Source organism: Odontesthes bonariensis, chromosome 9 (genome assembly GCF_027942865.1).
Source record: "Odontesthes bonariensis isolate fOdoBon6 chromosome 9, fOdoBon6.hap1, whole genome shotgun sequence".
NCBI lineage: Eukaryota > Metazoa > Chordata > Actinopteri > Atheriniformes > Atherinopsidae > Odontesthes > Odontesthes bonariensis.
This window is the reverse complement of record NC_134514.1, coordinates 40,056,000-40,077,844: the sequence shown is the minus strand read 5'-3', so window position 1 is coordinate 40,077,844 and position 21,845 is coordinate 40,056,000. Positions and strand designations below refer to the sequence as shown.

General features: G+C 42.8%; 1 protein-coding gene across 7 annotated transcripts in view; it reads left to right on the top strand.

The window, feature by feature from the left end:
• The first annotated feature begins 277 nt into the window (after positions 1–277).
• LOC142388681 (protocadherin Fat 3-like) overlaps positions 278–21,845 on the top strand; it is a 248,293-nt gene continuing 226,725 nt past the window's right edge. For 6 of the 7 annotated variants that reach the window (XR_012770319.1, XM_075474223.1, XM_075474224.1 and 3 more), the window contains exon 1: positions 278–440. The gene's annotated coding sequence lies outside the window, so the exon portion shown is untranslated. Of the gene's footprint in view, positions 490–21,845 lie in introns of all 7 variants that reach the window. The other variant, XM_075474222.1, reaches the window with a different exon arrangement.

The window sequence follows — 21,845 nt, the reverse complement described above, 5'->3', positions numbered from 1 at the left end:
GGGGTACGTGAGTATGTACGTAAGTGGGCCAATACAATTTCCAGTAGAGGCATGACTGAATATTAATTTCTCAGACACAAATGGCCCCTTTTGGCAAATGGTAAAACATTTCACATTGTTAAACCTAATTTTAGCTCGATTTAAAGCGTGTTTGAGAAAGGATAATGTTAATTTGGTAAATGTGTAAGGAGGTTATCCTCTGGTAAAGAGAAACACAAATGCGCGAGCACGTGTACACGCGCTCTCGTGCGTACACATATATCGGACAGGCTGCACCTCTGCAGATTACCCGTCATGAGCTGGCGGCTCAGGCTGCATTGAACAGAGCGAGGCGACAAGCTTTTTGATGGTGGCCAATCCATCGCGTGGCATCTGTCGGTGGTGCGGATGCTTCTTATCTAAACAGACTTTTGCATCGTGATATTCAGCAGCATGGCAGGGTGAGTTGCGTGGACAGAGCCGCAGACCCATATGACTGCAGAGAAATAGGTGTGGGTACTACACTTGCTGTGTGATTGCGTTGACTAGATATTCGTTGTCGATTGAACGTTCTTTGTTTCAATTGCATGAAAGGGTTATTGTAATATTACAGTTTTATGATGTGTTGTAGCGGGAGATGCATTTGGTATGAAGCTACAGACTCCAGCAGTGACACCTAAAGAAAGAGGCGCTGCACAGCTTCGGATCTAATTACTGTGTACATATGCTTTGCCTTCGCCTTACCTTGGAGCAGGCATTACTGAGGATAAATGGCCATCTCTGTTTTATGCCCCATGTTATTAAGCATATATATTAATGAGCCTATATATCAATCACCTCCATCACATTGTAGCTTGTAGGAGGAGCTGGAAGAAACACTTATGGCCAAACCTTCAGACAGGCATTCAGTGAAAACATGCATGAATTAGCTAAATAAGGTGTACGTGTGTAAATGAAGCATGCATCTCAAAGGTACCAATAGTGAGTTAGGGGTTGATCTACAGGGTTTAGCTACATTGTCAGTTTAATTGTAAAATATCTGCTAAAGCCATCAGGGTGATCAAGTCAATGAAGAGAGAATTCAGTTAAAGCTCAAGTGTGCGTTGTCTTTTACCAATGGGACATGGAAGCTCATAGCTTTGGAAATATCTGCTACTTTGTGTTAGTGAGAGAGAGAGAAAAAGTGTGTGGGAGAGTTTTCTGTTCTCACCTTTCAGAATGCTGTCAGGCCAGGCAGCCAAACAACAACATGTCTTTCCCTTTACTTGCTGTCCTGGTCTGTGTTACTGCTCTGCCTCTTCTCCTTTTCCCCAACACCTCAGCCTCAACCAAATTACATCTTATTCCTGCACTTCCTTCATAAACTCCTTTTTTTAAAACCTTTTTTTTGACACAGTCTAATAAGTACTCTCAATCATTCCTCCTTGCTGTCCTTTAAATGGTGCATGTTATGAAAAAAACACCACTTTCTGTGTTTGAGAGCATATATGTGGCTGTTTGAAGTCAGTACCCATAAAAACAAAAAAAAAAAATTCACAACCCTGGCAGTTTGGTTGGGCCCTCCTGGGTTAGAAAACATCTCACTTAACAAGCCATTCATATTTTCAGTGTAAAAAATTACTGGTCAAGTTCATCCTTCATTCTGAGCCCTGTCCAACCTGAGAGAACTATTAAGCCAGCTTCGCTTGAAAATGACCTGTTGTCAGTTGTAATGAGCAGCATCTTACCTCTACACCTAAAACATGTGAAAAAAAAAACAATATTAATGTATTAAAATTAATATTCTTGTTGGATTGTTAAACTGTTTTTTAATTTTTTTTAAAATATCAGTTCAAGATTTTTGGTTCGTCTAAAATCGGGGATTGCTGATATAGTGGACACCACATTTAAGACAAGTAAAAGCTGACCCTCTCCCTAACACTGTTATGCTATTAATGGGTCTGCTACAATGTGCATGCCTCTAATGAGCAATCTGCTTTCACAGTAGAGATCACTGATGCTTTTCCAATTTTAAACTTAGTCTAATACACTTGGTGATTGTTATAATAACTCATGTTTTGATGGGTATTTAACCCTTTAGGCGCCAAGATTGTTTTTTGAAAATACTGGATTTTGACATTAATATTTCAAAAGCTGGTGGCTGAAAGGGGGTTAAAGATAGATGCCTACTGTACATTAGAAAAATGTTGCCCATGATCCATAGTTTATGTGGGGCATGAAATTATTGATCTAATTTGCATATTATGACGTCATCAGGTGGCAGCCATTTTGAATCTCATTATGTTCAGGAAATATTGGAATTGAGTGATTATGAACTTGTTTTTTTAAAACTTTTTTTTTCTTTTTGTCTTTTTATCATCATCTATAATGATCAGGGAACAGGAAAGCAACAATAAAACAGAATAATGTTGTAAAATATTACTATATCATCATTACCATGTAGTAGGAAAACACATTCGAAAAGTTGCCTATATTTTTTCAGGAAATGGTGGATATTGACTTGATGTTTGAACTTATTTTCATTTTTCTGTCTTTTACCATCATTCATAAGGAGGAAACCAACAATAAAACAGGAGAAAGTGGTAAAATACTGTCATCATTACCATAGGGTAGGAAAACATGCAAGAAGTGGAAGACATTGAACTGATTTTTTTTTTTTTTTTTTTTTTAACCTGTTCAACCTTATTCATAATGATCAGGAATGAGGAATACAATAATAAAACAAGTGGTAAAATGTCATCATATAGCAGAAACACACTAAAACAGGTGACAACACATTGTGAAACGTGAAAACGGTGGTGAAAACGATGGTCAAAACTTATCTGTCCAGGTGACACTGTTTATAATTTTTTAGAGTATGGTACCTCTCAAAACATGTCACAGCACAGACACCTACACCACACTGACGGCACCTGAACTTAGTCTGCCGATGACCTTTAGGCCGGGTACGGTCAGAGCAGACAGCACAGTCTGGTCTGTCATCAGCCTCACTGAGCCAGTGACGCTCAGTGAGTCTCTGTGGCATCTCTCCCCCCTCCACTGAAGGCCTTCCTGCTTTTTTGCCCTCCCTCTTTGCATGGCCCTCAAGTAGATCCGTGATGATGCTTTGGATGAAGTCCTTCAGTGGCTTGTGTGGACCAGGCGCACACTTGGTGTACATGATGTGGGCATTTACCACGCTGATGCTAATGATATTATTGAAAATCCGATTATACCATTTCCTCGAACGGTGAGGAAAGATATAGGTCTTCATTCTCTGGTCAGCGGTATCTACGCCACCCATGTACGAATTGTACCTGTCCACACACACAGGCCTGTTTATGTCACGGAAACCAGTGTCGCTCTGCTTAGTTCTTATACGCTTGCGCACACATGTATTTCCGTGAACAGATGAGAGCATAGTCAGGCGCTTCGTGTCATGCCAAGCACAAGCCAGGAGTTTGCCCTTCCTCATAAAAACTGGGTCATTCCCCTTTCTCAGAGACAACTCTGTCCTTCTGAGGCACCTGGGCATGCCCCGCCTTGCACAGTTCACTGTGCCACACAAACCAGTGTCTGCCCCTGCCAGCTCATTAGCAACGGCAGGGGAGGTATAATACGAGTCCATGTATACCTCGTGACCCTTATTTATGTATGGTGCCATCAGCTGGCGAACAATCAGATGTGTGGCACCTAAGTCTGTGTCAGTGTCATGGGCTGTGTTTGCTCCAGTGTACATATTCCACTGGAGAACATATCCTGTCTTAGCCTCACTCAAAACAAAAACTTTATAGCCATACTTGTCTGGCTTGTTGGGATTATACATTTTGAGGGTGGACTTGCCTTTGAAGGCTATGGTCATTTCATCCAAAGACAGCTCCTTGAAGGGACCATAGAGGGCTGAAAACAGAGGCAAAATTATGTCCACTACAGGGCGTACTTTGAACAGCCTGTCATGACCTGGCTGACCCCTACCCACATATTCAGAGTTGTTGGCAAAGTGGAGGAAAGAGAGAATTATTTCAAATCTGTTCCTGGCCATCACTTTTTCCAAAGCCAGGGGTGTGTGTTGGCCAAAACTCTGCCCAGTAGTCCTCAATTTCAGGCTTGTCCACTTGCCCCATTCACAAATGCAGGGCTAGAAAAGCCTTCATTTCGGACACTGTTACATCACACCACTGATGGAAACGAGATTTGGGCTTTAGTTCATGAGAGGACAGATACTGGCGCGCATAACGATTTGTCTCCGTTGTAAGGAGGTTCCAAAACTCGTCAGTGAGAAAGAGGGAGAGAAAACCTAAGGGGGAAGCATTTGCCAAGTCATCCTCACCCAAAAAACGAACAGGCTCACTAAATGACTTTATCCAGTCCTCATATTCTTCCTCTCTCGGCAAATGCACCCAGCCACTATCATCGGTGACATCTCTGCCAACATGTCGTCTCCCCCTCCCACGCACACGAGGAGTGCAGCGGCTACTCGCCGCGGTGCCACCCACTGGACGGCTAATGCTATGGCCTCTCACTCCCCTGCTGCCACGACCAACACCTCTCCTACGGACACTACGGCCACGCTCGCCACTGCCACCCACCCCGTAAAAGCCAGATAAAGGGACAGAAGGAGTGTGTGTTTGTGCTTGAACATTTTGTGATCCGATGTCAGGATCATTGCGCTGGCGGACAGGTGCGCCGCGGCTAGCCGCACCACCGGGGGCTGGGTGGAGAGCGTGCATGCTAGCGACAGCAGACCCACTTCTCCCACCCCTGATTCCTCGACCAACACCTCTACGGACACTGCGACCGCGTTCCCCACTACCACCCACTCCATTGAGGTTGGATAACGGCACAGAATGAGTTGGAGTGTGTTCTTGGAGAACAGCCTCGCTTCGCATGCCGGCACCATTGCCTGGGGAAGTTTCACCGTGGGAAACATGAGTGCTCGTCCGATCCTCATCCTCAAGAGGTAAAAACTCTCCTTCGGAGTCGGAATCGGCAAATAGCATGCTCAATACTTCCACACGGTTCAACTTCTTACAAGCCATGGTGTAAAAACTCAGTAATAGTTCGCTGACAATAAAAATTCGACTCGCACGTCTGCTCTGAATCACTGCGTCTGTGTCTGAGCCAGTGCGGCTTTTTTGCACTGTCTTATAAAGACAATGTGAACTACAAAATGACTACAAAATGACGTGAGCTTGGTCTTGTTTGAAAGGGTAACATGTTTGCCAACTAGTGGTAGGAAGACTGAACACCTTAAAGCCCGTTTATTTGATCTACAGACTGTTTTGTTTATGCTGACGTCATGTCGCAATTCTGCGACTTTGGCGGTTAGAGGGTTAATAAAGAATTTTTTTGTGATGTGACACAGATTTTGTCTTTAAATATTATATTTCAAGTAGGCTCTAAACATGTTTATTAATGTGCTATTGTGTTTATGTTACGTTATAAAAAAACATTTATATCTATTTGCTCAATGGATCTCTATTCACACTAGAAGGGTAATTATTACCACCATAAAAAGCGCATATAAGAACGTGATTGGAGCCAACAATAGCCGTATTAAGCAACTTGAATGCTGAGGAAGTTTGCTGGGGACTGATGTGGCCATATCCTTCTTTTACAGTCTGTGGTATTAAGAGAGAGCTGACCCAAACAAAGGACTGATCAAGCAAGACCCAGCCAGTTGTCTGTAACTATAAATATTTATTTTTGAAAAACTAAAAGTGCTGTCACAGCAAGAAATTTAAGGAACTTAATCACAAAACAAACAGTGCTGAAAAGAAATCAAAAGACTAACTGACATGAGGGAGCTGCTATGAGGATCTGACAGACAATGAAAACCAATTTAAACCAGTATTTGGTTGGGTGGTAAGATGAGTGGATGCAGGATAGTAATGTACAGGGAACTGTTAGGAACTTGGTGATCAATTGACAAGACAAAGGAATTTGAGGACATCTGTGAATAATGACAGGTAAAATAAAATACCAAACTGAGAAACTGAATTGAACTAGACACTAAGAAGTACAAAGAATCCACACCAATTTAGGCAGATACTAAATGTACAATAGGAAGTGAACAAAGGCAAATATCACCTGAAATCCAAGAATTACCCTGCAAAACCAGAAAGTCTAAACAAAACATAAAATAGAAAAAAAATACTCTATTCATCCCCCAATGGGGAAATTAAAATTAGTCAAGTAGCTCAAAAAAATTATAAATATTTACAATGATTGTATATTAAACAACAACAACACTAATAAAAATCCTACTACTACTAATAATAAATGACTAAATGAATAATAAATTTGAGAATAACATGTCAGCAGTCACTATTAAAAAGCCTGAAATCTATATATATATATATACACATGATATCTATCCCCCAAACTAAATAACAAAACACACTCTAAAACTCAGTAAAAGCCACAGACCAAGTGTTTTGGAAATAACCCTAATGTTGATAGAAAAGAGATAATGAATACCAACCAAGCATTTGGTGTGTATGGCTCCATCGATTTTGAGGAACGCAAATGATGGAACTCAGAAGTACGTAAGTGCAGCGCCCAGACAGTTTATGGTGAACACATAACAGCCAACAAATATGGCCAGCCCCCACTGCACTAAAATCCAGTGTTTGGAAGTACTTTGCATTCTATTAATTTGAAGGTAAAAATGACTTGGACAAGAGACACACTAAATGTAATCTGTGTAAAAATAAATTGAAATATTTTGGTAACACTACAAAGATGAGAATACAGAAGTTTCCCCAGAGGGCTAAGAAAAATAGCTGATGGTACCTGTCATCACAAACTACAAGACACTCGAGCAAGCAATGTCCAAGTTTTGAAATTGGAAAAAGGTGAAGTGAATTGTAACTTTTATTGTGAAGGATTTGCAACTGTATTCAGTCGTTGAGAAGCAGGGCTTTTGCATTATGGTGTGCACTTTGGAGCCAAGATACAACCCCATCAGGAAGATATTTGATCGACATTGTTTGAAGTATACGTTTTATGAATAAGGGACAGCTGTTTTTTTTCTTAGTTTAGAGTATGCAGAAGAAGAGCTGTTGATATAGAGATTTCTGTTGTATGTAAAATTTTCTGAGGTATTTGGTCAGGATTTTGTTTAAGTGATATTTCTTGGACTCTTCATTATTTACTTCTGAATAAGGGCAGGTGTTTATGTCGTTATTTCAGAAAGTGCAGAGGTCCATAAGTATTATTTTTGGAGGAGCTGCTGTTACAGATATTTTTATATATATATTCATATATTTAGGGACCGAGCAGTGAAACTGCAAGGACCCTATTGTATCTGTAAGGTTTCTTCTTATTCTTTGCAAAAGGTATGCGAAAACTCAGGAAATTTTGCGAGCGCCATCTGCCAGTCGACGACATGAAAGAATCTAAACTTTATATTTTTGGGAGTCGCTCATTGACTCTGTAGCGCCCCCTACGGTGCTTAAAAATGCTCCCCGCATTGGGGTTAGTTTTGCGTAGGATGACGAAATTTGGTACACTCATTCATCATGCCCAGACGCACAAAAAAGTCTCATGCCGCCATGGTCCCATATACACAGGAAGGCAGCCATTTTGGATGGAAAGTGCGTTTGTGCCATTTTTGACCCATTCCACATCTTGCATATGATCAAACTCCTCCTACAGATTTTATGGTACAGACTTCAAACTTGGCCAGATTACTCTTAAGACATGGGGGGAAAAATTCATGGAGAAACTTTCAAAACTTAAAGGGCGAGGGCGTGGTTACGCCTCATATTTATGACTCGCCATAAAAAATTAAATTGCTTATAACTTCCACATACATTATCCAATCTGTCCCAAACTTCATACGGTGATAGCTGGTCCCAGCCTGAATGCACCTATATAAAATAGTGATATCCACCTACAGCGCCACCTGCTGGTGGTTGGAAAAGTCTTTTTTTTTTTCCACAACTCGCATTTTATCGAACTCCGACAGATTTAATGGTAACAGCTCCAAACTTGGCCAGGTTACTCTTAAGACATGTGGGGAAGTAAAATCTTGACAAACTTTTCCAAACTCTGAACGGTGTGGGCGTGGCCAGGTGGTGAAAATCTTCTTATGGCGTTTGTGATTTGAAAGCCTTATCATCATCTCAAGGTCATGAAACTTGGCACACATGTCCACCCTGACGACCTCGTACGTATGTAAAGGGTATCGTGTGTGGGCGGAGATAAATGGCTCAGTGGCGCCCCCTAGAAATTTCCAAAAACCCCTCCACATTGGGGTTATTATGTGCTCGTACGTACGCAGAGGGTATCGTGCGTGTGGGCAGAGCTGCAGCTCCAGCGTCCAGCGCATGCCCCAACGTACGCACATCTCGGTCCCGCCTACAGCTGCTTGCAGCTTTCTAGTCTTTTATTTATATTTTGTCTGAGTCTTCAGTTTTTTGTTGAAGCAAAAGGTCTTGTACCGTGATGCATCGTTAAATGTTTTATAATCATATTGCTGCCCACTGAATCATAATCAAATCAAATCATGAGGTGCCTAAAGATTCCCACCCCCAGCGGGATAATTAATGCAGGCTTATGCTTTTTTGGAGATTTTATGAACATTTTGTTGGCAGAAAATGATACGACTGTTTCCCTCCTCATCACACTGCTCTGAAAGTTTAGGGAAAAGATGCAAATATGACAAGGAAAATGAAAGAGGTTTTGGTGGACTTGGATACAAAATATGACAATGACAAAAACCATGTCATGAATGTAGACTGCAACTATGCTTGCTGGTTGTTATAAAGTATCAACTACTGAATTTGAGTTAATTTTTTATTAATTCTAGACTTTGAGTTTTGGTCAAAAAGAGCTAGCTACATAGGCCCATCAATTCAGGCAGAAGATGAGGATGAAAAGTTAGAGGAAGAAATGCTAAAAATATCCAGTAAAGAACACTATTAAGGAGCTAGTGGGAAATTTATCTTTACATTATGCCATTGTTTGTTTTTGATCCAATAATGTATATCAAGAACAAAATAAGCTGTAGTGGTGCAACGGATCATCATTGATCCGTGATCCGTTCGGATCAATTATTGCGGTTCGGCACACACATGATCCGCGGATTGATTTATGAAAAAAAAAAAAATTGTGTGCATGTATTCTGTGTCTGTTCAAGCTACTGGATCCTTAAATTTCCCTCGGGATTAATAAAGTATCCATCTATATATCTATCTATCTATGTTCAGTCCTCACGCAGCCGTTACCCTTCCTGCTAGTTCCAGGGACAGAGCTACTTTCCACGCTCTGGGTAAAAGTCTGCATTTGCAGCGACATGCCTTTTTATGTTGCACTTTAAAGGGATAGTTCGCCTCTTTTGACATGAAGCTGTATGACATCCCATATTAGCAATATCATTTATGAACATTGACTTACCCCCTGCTGCGTCCTGTGAGCCGAATTCCAGCTGAGTTTTGGCGTCCACGAAGCTAGTCCGGCTAGTTGGCTGGGGGCACAAAAATAAAGCATTTTGCTACACAAAAAAATATCCGTTCAAAAGAGTAATACATTTGCATCACAAAATCGTTATCCAGGAAAAAGTCAGACCTCACTTCGCTTGGCGCTATTTTTGCCTCCCTTGATATCAATGCGTCCAATGTAAAATGGTGCAGACCGAAGAGCAGACCGAGCAGTACCCTGCTTCCGAGCAGTAAACACCGTAACAGGTGCAGCTATCGCTAGGTGGCTAGGGAGTGCTCGGTCTGTTCTTTTTTTGGTTTTTTTGCTGATCCGTGACTGATCCGAGGAACGATCTGAACAGTGAGTTTTTTGATCCGTTGCACCCCTAGTAAGCTGTATCCACTTATCTGATTTATTTCTTCATATTCAAGAAATACCAGAGGTTTTACTTTTAAGTTTAGAGCATCATAATACCATTTTTAATCCTTGGGCAAATAACTCTTCTTGTTCACTATTTATAGTTCTGTTGGAAGCCAGCCATATCCATCCATCCATCCATTATCTTCCGCTGGTCCGGGGATCGGGTCGCGGGGGCAGCAGCTTGAGCAAAGAGACCCAGACGTCCCTTTCCCCGGCCACTTCCTCCAGCTCTTCTTGGGGGACCCCGAGGCGTTCCCAGGCCAGCCGAGAAACATAGTCTCTCCAACGTGTCCTGGGTCTTCCCCGGGGTCTCCTCCCAGTGGGACGGGCCCGGAACACCTCACCGGGGAGGCGTCCAGGAGGCATCCTAACCAGATGCCCGAGCCACCTCATCTGACTCCTCTGGATGCGGAGGAGCAGCGGTTCTACTCCGAGCCCCTCCCGGATGACCAAGCTTCTCCCCCTATCTCTAAGGGAGAGCCCAGACACCCTGCGGAGGAAACTCATTTCGGCCGCTTGTATTCGCGATCTCGTTCTTTCGGTCACTACCCACAGCTCGTGACCATAGGTGAGGATAGGAACATAGATTGACCGGTAAATCGAGAGCTTCGCCTTCTGGCTCAGCTCCTTCTTCACCACGACGGGCCGGTGCAGAGCCCGCATCACTGCAGACGCCGCATCCAACCCGTCTGTCAATCTCCTGTTCCATTCGTCCGTCACTCGTGAACAAGACCCCGAGATACTTGAACTCCTCCACTTGGGGAAGGATCTCATTCCCGACCCGGAGAGAGCATTCCACCCTTTTCCGGCCGAAGACCATGGTCTCAGACTTGGAGGTGCTGATGGTCTCACACTCGGCTGCGAACCGCTCCAGTGAGAGCTGAAGGTCACGGCCTGACGACGCCAACAGAACCACATCGTCCGCAAAAAGCAGAGACCCGATTCTGAGGTCGCCAAACCGGACCCCCTCAACGCCCTGGCTGCGCCTAGAAATTCTGTCCATAAAAATTATGAACAGAATCGGTGACAAAGGGCAGCCCTGACGGACCAACCCTCACAGGAAACATGTCCGACTTACTGCCGGCAATGCGGACCAAACTCTGACACCAGTCATACAGGGACCGAACAGCCCATATCAAGGAGTCCGGCACTCCATTCTCCCGGAGCACCCCCCACAAGAGTCCCCGAGGGACACGGTAGAACGCCTTCTCCAAGTCCACAAAACACATGTAGACCGGTTGGGCGAACTCCCATGCTCCCTCCAGGATCCTGCGGAGGGTATAGAGCTGGTCCACTGTTCCACGGCCAGGACGAAAACCACACTGCACCTCCTGAATCCGAGATTCGACTATCCGGCGGATCCTCCTCTCCAGTACCCCCGAAAAGACCTTACCAGGGAGGCTGAGGAGTGTGATCCCCCTATAGTTGGAACACACCCTCCGGTCCCCCTTTTTAAAGAGGGGGACCACCACCCCGATCTGCCAGTCCAGAGGCACTGCCCCCGATGTCCACGCGATGCTGCAGAGGCGTGTCAACCAAGACAGCCCTACAACATCCAGAGCTTTGAGGAACTCAGGACGGACCTCATCCACCCCCGGGGCCACCGAGGAGTTTTTTTGACCACCTCGGCAACCTCAGCCCCAGAAATGGGAGGCCCCACGTCCGAGCTCCCCAACTCTGCTTCCTCATCGGAAGGCGTGTCGGTAGGATTGAGGAGGCCCTCGAAGTATTCCCCCCACCGATTCACGGCGTCCCTAGTTGAAGTCAGCAGAGCCCCGCCCTCACCATACACGGTGTTGACGGTGCATCGCTTCCCCCCTCTGAGCCGCCGGATGGTGGACCAGAATCTCCTCGAGGCCGTCCGGAAGTCGTTCTCCATGGCCTCCCCAAACTCCTCCCAAGCCCGAGTTTTTGCCTCAGCAACCGCCGAGGCTGCGTTCCGCTTGGCCTGTCGGTACCCATCAGCTGCTTCCAGAGTCCCACTGGCCAAAAAGGCCCGATAGGACTCTTTCTTCAGCTTGACGGCCTCCCTCACCACTGGGGTCCACCAGCGGGTTCGGGAATTGCCACCACGACAGGCACCGACCACCTTACGGCCACAGCTCCGGTCGGCCAGCCATATGTTGGATTTATTTGTAAAAGGGAAAACCAATGAACACATGGTTTTGAACTTCATACCTGCAGCTAACAATTGTTTTTTGATCAATTAATCAACTTTTTTTTATTAGTTGTTTCAAATTATTATTTTCTGTTTAGATTAAAATCTTGGTTAATTTACCAAGTAACCATAGTTTCCATTTGTCTTTCAGTCTATATATGGCCTGTTTGATTATAGCTAACGTCATACTAATTAGTGACAATGATGAGTAATTAATTAATAGAATACAATATGTAAAAATCTCAATAAATTAGAAAATATTTATATACAATAGATGTCAGCACAGTCCTATATATGCAAAGAAATGTACTCTATGTATATATTTTTTTACCCTAGAAAGGCATTGATACCTAAAAATAACTACATAAAGAATCCTCCATAAGGGTTAAGTAATTGCCCCACTTTACAATGCAGAAATTGAGTTTTGCTGTTTATATGCTACCTAAAGGTTGTTACACTCGCTTCATCGGTATCTCAACTTTGTCTAGAAGGCACACCATCCAACTTCCTAATTGTTGTGTATCCTGGACCAGAATTTCGTGAACTTTGTCACAAGATCATTAGACACGAATGAAATTGCTTCCCTGAGATTTACATCGCCTCTAGTTTGATGAATTTATCCCTGATCGAAATAATCTGGAAGGTGTCCAGGAGAAATGATGAATAATCTTAAATTGGATTTTGCGAACCTTTGAATCTTTTGACCTCGTTTCTTACAGATTTTAGCCTACCCTTGTTCACTCAATTTCAGATTCAGATCTCTCTCCCATGTTTTATTTTTAGAGTAGACAGAGCCCTAAATACCAAAATGGGCTCTACTTGTATAGCGTTTTTCTAGTCTAGCTGACCACTTAAAGCGCTATTACACTACACGCTATATTCACCCATTTACTCACACACTACTACAACGCATCTTGATCTATAGAGTTTTACAGGCTACACAGTGCTTTTTCCTTTTATCATACACATTTATACACTGATGGATTAATCTAAGGCCAACGTGGGATTCAGTGTCTTGCCCAAGGACGCTTCAACGTGTGAGGAAATTGAGTCGAACCACTGACCTCCCGATTGCTCTTCCTCCTGAGTTACAGCCTCCCATATTGATACCAGATTCAGAATCATCATCAAGCGGTACCCCTCCTTACTACTATTCCATTTGGATAGTACCAACCAACCTTGGGCAGCCCTGGTAAGGTGAAAGAACAGTCATCTGCAAATCAGAAAGTTGGTGGTTTGATTCCTGGCTTCCCCATATCACATCTTGAAATGGTAATATTTGAAAAAAAAAAATTGAGAGCCAGTCAGAGAGTCTGGTGAACTTAATTTAAGAGAAGACATTAAAAAAAAACAAAAAAAACTTCAACTTGGATGTGTCAGAGTGCGGGTTGGCAGGACATGGATGCGGACTTCAAAGGTGTAAAAAGCAAAACTTTTAAAAACAACAAAAGTCAAAACAATGTCACGGCTGACAAAACTAGACTAGGGAAACAAAAAATGAGCATGAGCGAGACAAAAACAAAAGACGTGACATGACAAAAAAGACTTAACTTTTAGGCGTGGCAAGAAAGGGGATGGTGAAATCGGGGAAAGGAAATCACAAATTGAAAGGGGAGCCTGGGAACTAAATACTAAACTGGGAGTGATTGACAAATGAGTGCAGCTGGGGACAATGAATGCAGGTGACGTGAGTGAAACTAATGAACTGAACATGGGAAGTGAGGGAAAAACAATGGCAAAACTAAAACTAAACATGAACTCAAAAACCAAGACCTGAAACAACTTAACACATGATAAAACAAAACTAAAAACATGGGGAAAACCCCATGGACGTGACAGGATGTGCAGTCAAGGCATCAGTGGAAGCAATTTTTTTTTTCCTGCTTTTTAATACGCTAGTTTGTTATGAAATCATGTTAGAACTAGCTCTAGCACCAGCCCTGAACCAGCACTGGAACCGCTTTGGTCCAAAAAGAGTAAAAGAGAAGCTACTGCTGGTTTGAGAGGTTAGCTTAGATAAGTATAATTATAAGCACCTTCTTTGATGTACAATATATTTTTTTCTGACAGATTCCCAAGCAATTTTGTTTTGATATTCCTAAGGGTTTCATTTCTGTTTTCTGAGTGAATGACATTAGGTAAAGTGCTTATGGCTTGTAGAAGAACTAATGTACTACTGCCTGCTGGGGCTAAAAGTACTCCACATGGGAGAAAGGGAGGTTTGGAGTGCTCTCTGTGTTTTGTTCTCCTTCTCCCCAAATGCCTTGTTCCACAAACTGCTTAGTTTCCCCTTAGTTTCCATCTACAGCCTCTCTCTACTTTTCTTTCAACTCTGGGTTCCTAGGAGCATTTTGCACATCTTGCCAGCATGCCTGAATGCTCCTCCCTTCTTCCATTGGTTTCTGTTTATGAGAGAAAAAGAGCGTGGGAGAGAGATGGTTGTTTTCTGTGGATCCCTTTCATCATCAAGGCTGTGTGTGAAGCCATTGAATGTTTTCTGTTTAGTCCTTCTACAGATGTAGCAGCTAGTTGTCCAGTTTTGTCTTTTTTGTCTCCTCGTCTTCTCATATAATTTCTTTGTATGTCTGTCTCGTTTCCCTTTCTTTTTCTTTTCGCTCCCTCTTCCATTGTCCCCATGTCAGCTTCGACATTAATATGTATAAAGCATTTGAACAAAAATTAATAAATAAGTAGTACTTGGGCATCAAGGAAGGCTGAATATAAAGCCTTCCTTGTGTGCAAATGTGTTTGGCACAACACGATATTCAGATTACTATTCTGTATGAATTGTGCTCTATAAATAAAATTGCCTTGCCTATTCTGCTTGCCATGATGCTGGACAGGCAAAGGGTAAAAAAAAAAAAGCAAGGCTGTTTCCTGTTGGTGTGTAATGGGTTTTTGTTACTGTTGCAGTTGGCAATGTCATGAGTATGAGAGTAAGCCTGCTGTTGTTCTCATCAATTCAATTCATTTTTATTTATATAGCGCCAAATACAACAAATGTCATCTCAAGGTACTTAGATAGTAAGTCCAATTCAAGCCAATTGGAATTCAATTAATTAATAATAATCATAATTCATAAAATAATCCAATTCGTTCATATAGAGCCAATTCAAAAAAAATTTCCTAGCTAAGAAAACCAACAGATTGCACTGAAAACTTTTTGTTTTTCGGTCCAATCGCCCGGCCTGAGCGTGCCTGAGGCTACTGTGGAGAGAAACGACTCCCTTTTAACAGGAAGAAACCTCTGGCAGAACCAGACTCAGGAAGGGTGGCCATCCGCCTCGACCAGCTGGGGTTTGAGAAGACAGAAAGGGGGGGGGGGCGGCCGCGGCTGCGGCGGCACTGTAACACCATTCAAAGGATATCTGTTGGAACAGGGAAACACGAGTTAATGACCACAATAATATCACATATACATAAAGAGAGTAAAGTGAGGAAAGGTGTGACAGATGAGGCCCCCCAGCAGTCTAGGCCTATAGCAGCTTAACTATTGGACGTTTCAGGATCACCTGAGCCATCCCTAACTATAAGCTTTATCAAAAAGGAAAGTTTTAAGCCTGGTCTTAAAAGTGGAAAGGGTGTCTGCTTCCCGGACATTTACTGGCAGCTGATTCCACAGAGAGGGGCCTGATAACTGAAGGCTCTGCCTCCCATTCTACTTTTAGAAACTCTGGGAACCTCAAGTAAACCTGCAGTTTGGGAACGAAGTGCTCTGTTAGGAAAATATCTTACAATGAGATCTTTAAGATATGATGGAGCTCGGTCATTAAGAGCTTTATATGTAAGGAGAGGAATCTTAAATTCTATTCTGAATTTAATAGTTTGATGTTTTTGTTCAGTTAAAGTTTTTGTTTTAATAATTTCTTTTTGCACAAGAGGATTTGCTCCTTTTGTGTTAATCAACTGCAGAAGTACTGTTGAATGGTGGTTGTGTAAGTTTAGATGCCCTACATAGGGGGCATCTAAGCAGTATTGTCTACCTTTTTCATTTTGTAAGTGCACAGTATATTTTTTGCTCTCCTCTGGGGCAGAGTCTGGCTCCACCATTAAAGGGGAAGTTTTTAAAAAAAAATTTTTTTTAAATCATCTACTCACCGATAACAGTTTGTTGAAAGTCGGCGTCCTTCGGACGATATTTACATTACCTGAGATCGGTGTATATCCATATAACGGGAGAGAACAGGGCAGAGACAATACAGCCTCTGAATAAGGCATTATCTGTCTTTAATTCACCAATACTTTAAGACCAATGAATGAATGAACGCGTACTATTGCACTGTTAGTTCATACTAGTGTGAGTGGGTGTTTGGTTGTAGGGTGAGTAAACAAAACCTATGACAGGACAGAAGGACTAATAAATAATAATAGAAAGTTAAATAAACAAAACTCTTTAGATTATCTTTCTCTTGAAGATTGTGGTGGAAATTTTAGTAAGGCACAGAGTCAGTTATTTTCTGAGGAGATAAGATGCTTTTAATAATATCTTGCAAGATAGAACAGCACAGTACAAAATACAGAGCTGTTCTGACCACTGGGGCAAAAACAATTCAGTTATAACGCAGATTGTTGCGTCATCACTCCATTGATATAGTTAAGCGTTTTTATCTACTTTCCCTCCCTACCTACAGCCAAGGCTACTTTGACACCGTACCATCTTCCCTACTATCCTCCTTAAAGTTGTTTAATCATATAACGAGCACACAATGCCCTCATGGAAGGAATAGAGAAAAACAGGAGGTTATTACAGGTTATTCACAGTAACACTCAATACAATGCATGTAGGAATTAATTTTCCCTTACAACATACCTGATCTTCTATAAAAAGAGCAGGCCAGCGCTCCACCATGTTTCTTATGGCAGGTTCAGACTCCACCACCTCTTTTCTTCTCAATGCAAACGTCAGGTCCATCTTCTGTTTCACAATCTCATTAACCAACTCTTTGCTGCCAGCATCAAGGGCTGCCTGATCAATTCCATCCATAAAGTTTGGCAAGTAGTTGATTTCTCCTTTCTTTGCCTTCTTGATAATCTTGTTAGCTGGTTCTCCTTCTGTTGCATGCCCTCCCCATTTACCTGTATTTACCACAACATCAAGGCATCCTGATCTTCTTTGTTTTGTTCTGTAAGTCGCCATTTTATATTTCAGACTATTTTTCCAATCACTACAGCGACTGGTTGAGCCTTGTTCCTGGAGACAGGGGTGCTTGCTTTTCAGGACTACTGCGACACTTTTAAACTGAGAATTATTTGGGTATGCTGTGTAACTATACATGCTCTCTTTCAGTCTTTCTAGGATCTCATGTTTGAGCTCTCTTGATACTTTCAGGAGTGTGCCATCTCTTAAACAGAGCAGATCTGCTTGCCTAAGTCTATGCTCTACATCTACAGAAAAATTTGGGATATCAAAAATTTCCGGACATGATTTCTGTCGCTCCTGAGATGTCGTTGAGAGGATTTCTGTATCTGCTGTACTGGGTGTGTCACTCAAGATTTCATCAGATGTTGAGACAGGTAGCAACTCAATTACAGGGATGAATTTGGGTATTGATTTTTCTGGAAGGTCTTCAATGTCTGTAAGATTGCATCGTTCGTAATTAGGATCTTTGTATTGGAGACTGAAATTGTAATGAAGTCTCAGTGACTCTTTAAGCTGACTTGTCAAATCCTCCAATGTAGCAGGCCTCGTATTCAGGATTACCTTTCTTATATCTGCCTGGGGAACTAGGGACCATGGCCCTCAGTCAGTACAGAACTGTAGCAAGTTGAGGAATTATTTGGGAGGAAACTTGTTGGATATTCTCAGGATAAGATGGGATCGATGCTGTGGTAACCTTCTCCATTTCAATGGATGGTTTGAAAAATGAACTTGTGTCTAAATAGTAAGCCATCATTTTCTGATGCTTTACAGCCAGTGTAAGAGCAACAAGTTGTGAGCATTACACCCCATCCTGACTGAAAGCGAGCGAGCGAAACTGATGCGATAAGACATCGAAAATGCGGCCTCCCTTCGGTTCAGATCTCTGTGGTACGGGTGTTTGGGGTCATAAACCATTGGGTGGTGTCCAACGGTAAAGATCAGTTTCTCCTTGTCCATTATTCCCTGAGTGCTGCTGACCTGTTGCTAACTAGCTTGTCAACAGGAAGCAGCGTGTTCATTTCAACCAATAAGAAGTGTTCAGGGGTGGGACGTCGCCGCGAAATGTCGTCCAAATAGAGACAGCGCGGGCGTTTTTTTTTTTTTTAAGGGGTCGGCGTCATCGCTGGACGGAGCGACATCGCTCGCGGCATGTCAGGAGAGACTGATTGAAAAGTATGCATTCGAATCACTTTTTATCAATCACTCGCTCGCGTTCAGTCAGGATGGGTTTGTTACGAATGACCTGCTTGAAGAATTTGTGTTTTCCCTCAAAACGCATTGTCCAGACATCTGAAAGTGGACCAAATGCCTTAATCATCTGTGAATAATGCTCAAAGTGGTGTTTCGGACGCAATCTGTAATCAGGAAATGTAGATTGTAACAATTCTCTGTGTTCTTACACTTTGCAATCAATTAAATGTATTGACTCTTCAGTGTGTCTTGTTACCACAGCTAACTCAACATTGTATTTGAGGAGTATCAGAATGTTCCATGCATAGTCTCCTTTAGGGACTTTATGGCCAATGAGAGGCGGTAGCAGTCTCCAGTCTCTGGCCATTTCCACCTATTTTTCCTTTAGAAGAAAAGCCATGGGCAATAGGCTGAGGCTGATCAGTTTTGTCATTAAAAGCATATGCAAAAGATTTGATAGCATGGTTCAGTGTTTCTAAAGTGAAATAAGGTTTGAAATGCATAGTGATAACTCAACAGGAACAATGCCTTCTAAGAGATGATGTCAGATGTCAGCGGGGTAACCACTAACAACATGAAAGTATTCCAGTCTCAGACTCAGTCAATACACAGCCTCCTTTCACGCCATACTGTTTAGCCAAAGTGGGATCCTGCCGTACCTCCTGTACCTGCTGGTTGTGAGTGTCTTTAGTTCAGGGTTCAAAGATGCCCAAACTTAGCTCCTTGTCTTGGATCTCGTTCCTTGTTGCCATGTAGAACCTGCAGAACCTGTCCACTCCAAAGCTTTCAAAGAATCCTGCCAGACAATTATCAGCCAGGTTATCAGCAGCCACATGTAACACTGTGCCTTTGACACATGTGCCCAACTTTTCAACATATACACTGTGTTTCTCCAAAGAAACCAGGTCTTGGATGAGAGGATGGAGAATTTTAGCAAAGACATATTCACAGACATACCGCCCCCCCCCCCCCTTAAGGAGGTAATTTTCCATCTCTGTATGAACTGCTTTGTCTAAAATGTCTGCCCTGTTCAACATTTTCTGCAACATTGCATGTAGAGGAACATATACAGCACTATATCTTTTATCTTCATCGATAATATACTCCACTGGCATAACCACTGCAAAGTTTTTGTTCACATATGCTGCTCTCCTTTAAGTGCATTAATGGACTTAAATGTGCACATACACTCTTGATACAAGCAAGGTAAAGGTACAGTTCTGCAGTAGCTCCCATGTTTGAACCTGTAATGTTTTAAGAGGTATCCCCTTTTATGGCATTTAAACTCACAATACTTCCACTTCCACTGCATCTTCACGAGAACCTGAAAAAAGAAAATAAGAAACCTTTTAGTTCAATGTCTCAGTTGCTGCTGTGTTAATAATTACTAATAATATAGTCATTTTAAAAGTTCACCAAGTTACTACTGTAAGACAACAATTAGTCACAAGCATGTGTGCAAACACACATTACATTAACCATTTATGTCCTGCCATGGACCTAGTCCACCAGAGCATATACTATATTTTAATATGCTATCAAAATATCACAAATATTCCAATTTATCGTCTTATGTCCATATTAACGGGATGACGCTCATGAAAGGTTTGAATTTCCGTGAGCTGTTGTATAACATCTTTAGTCATCTGCACTTTTTACAGTTTCAACAAACCCATTCGTGCAAAGAAACAGCACTCTGGGCCCCAATGAATGCATGATATGTTAGTATATGTCTCCCATTTTAAACAGAATCGAGAATTATCGCTCTGTCGGATTTGGTTGCGATTCTACCGATGTCTGAAAATAGATACGTTAGCTTAAGACTGCACCGGTCTTAAGCTAAGTTTTAGCAAATGTGTAGCAACCAGACCCATCTTAATAATTGCTTAACACGCTCTTCACTTCTACTTAGTGTGGTTAACACTACTTTAAAACATCCACAGTTTATTTTTAAAACACAATTCAGTTTTCTCAACTATTTTACCATTACATTGCAGAGTGCAACAGCTATAAAGCCAGAAAAACGTTAGCATATTAACACAAAGTTTTCTTCAGTATTTCGTTGACTTGTTAACACTGGACCATGTAACACAATTTCCTCAAAAAGCTCTTCCCGGGCAGTCTGTGGCGTAGCGGGTACAGGAGACGCTCCATGTACAGAGGCTATAGTCCTCGTGCAGCTGGCCCCGGTTCGAATCCCGCATCGGACGGCCCTTTGCTGCGTGTTATTTCCCTCTCTCTGCCCCTTGCTTCCTGTCTCTCTTCACTGTCCTATAGTAAAGGCATAAAAAGCCCAAAAAAATATTGAAAAAAAAAAAAAAAAAAACGAGCAGTGAAATCGGCCCTCGCAGCCAAGCGCAGCTCCAGCCTTGCGACCGCCTGAGCGCCGGCACCGCCGCCCCGACGTGGTCATCAATGCCGGCACGCGTCTCCCGCGCCCGACGAATTTCCCAAATTGCCTTCAGTCCACGACAGTACGACACCAGTGGCACGTGTTCAAAGTTGGACCGATATATCACCTTCCAGACAGGAGTTACCGTCACTTCCTGTTTTGTGGGGGCGGGGTTTAGTGACGTCAGAAATGTACCACACCAACGTGTGAAGCGCCGCTCCGTAATGATGCACAAAAAATATGGTGTAGATCGGATGATCGTGATGTTTTTAGATGTTCTAGGGGGCGCTGTGGAGGCATTAGGCCACGCCCATCAAATATTGGACTGCACACCTGTTGGGGGGTGGATTAGGATCGATCCCAGTGAGTTTGGTGCATCTCGGCTCAAAACTGTAGAATTTAGAGCCAAACGTATGGTAACGGCGTGATGTCTGACTTCACCAAGCCGCCAGGGCCACGCCTTCAACTGAAAACTGTTGGTGCAAGTTAGACCAACTTGTTATCTGTATTCTGACTCAAGATCATGTTGATTAGGTGAAGGGTGCCAGAGATGGAGCTTTCCAAGTAAAAAAAGTGACTTCCTGTTCTGAGGGGGCGGGGCTTAGATGACGTCAGCATATGACCACATAGGATCGACATGCATCCAACATGGATGACTCATACCAAGTTTGGTGCAGATTTAACTTTTTACGTGAAAGTTATAGCGTTTCGTTTACACTGGCGAGCACGCCAAGTTCGCCGCTTGGTCAAGCCCCCTAAACATGCTCAAAAACTCAAGATTTCTGATAACTTTTGTTCCCCCATCCCTTAACTGCATACCGACCAAAGATGAAGTCCGTAGCTCAAAATTTGGCCTTTGACCCAAAATGGCCGCCTCCTTGTACGTTTTAGAGCATACCTCCAAGAGACTTTTGTTCTTGATTTGAGGCGATCTACATACATACCGAGTTTCAGATCTCTACGATGTACGGTTCGGGCTATCTCACGTTAGGTGGCGCTATAGAGCAGTTTGGCGACGCCCACTTTCGACTCCATTAAAGTCATGCAGTTTCACACGGAGGACAATTTTGGGCAAAGTTACGTGAGTTTTCGAATACGTTAAGGCGTCCCCATTTGTGATTCCGCGTGGAGAAGAAGGAAGAACCGGAGTAAAAATAGTG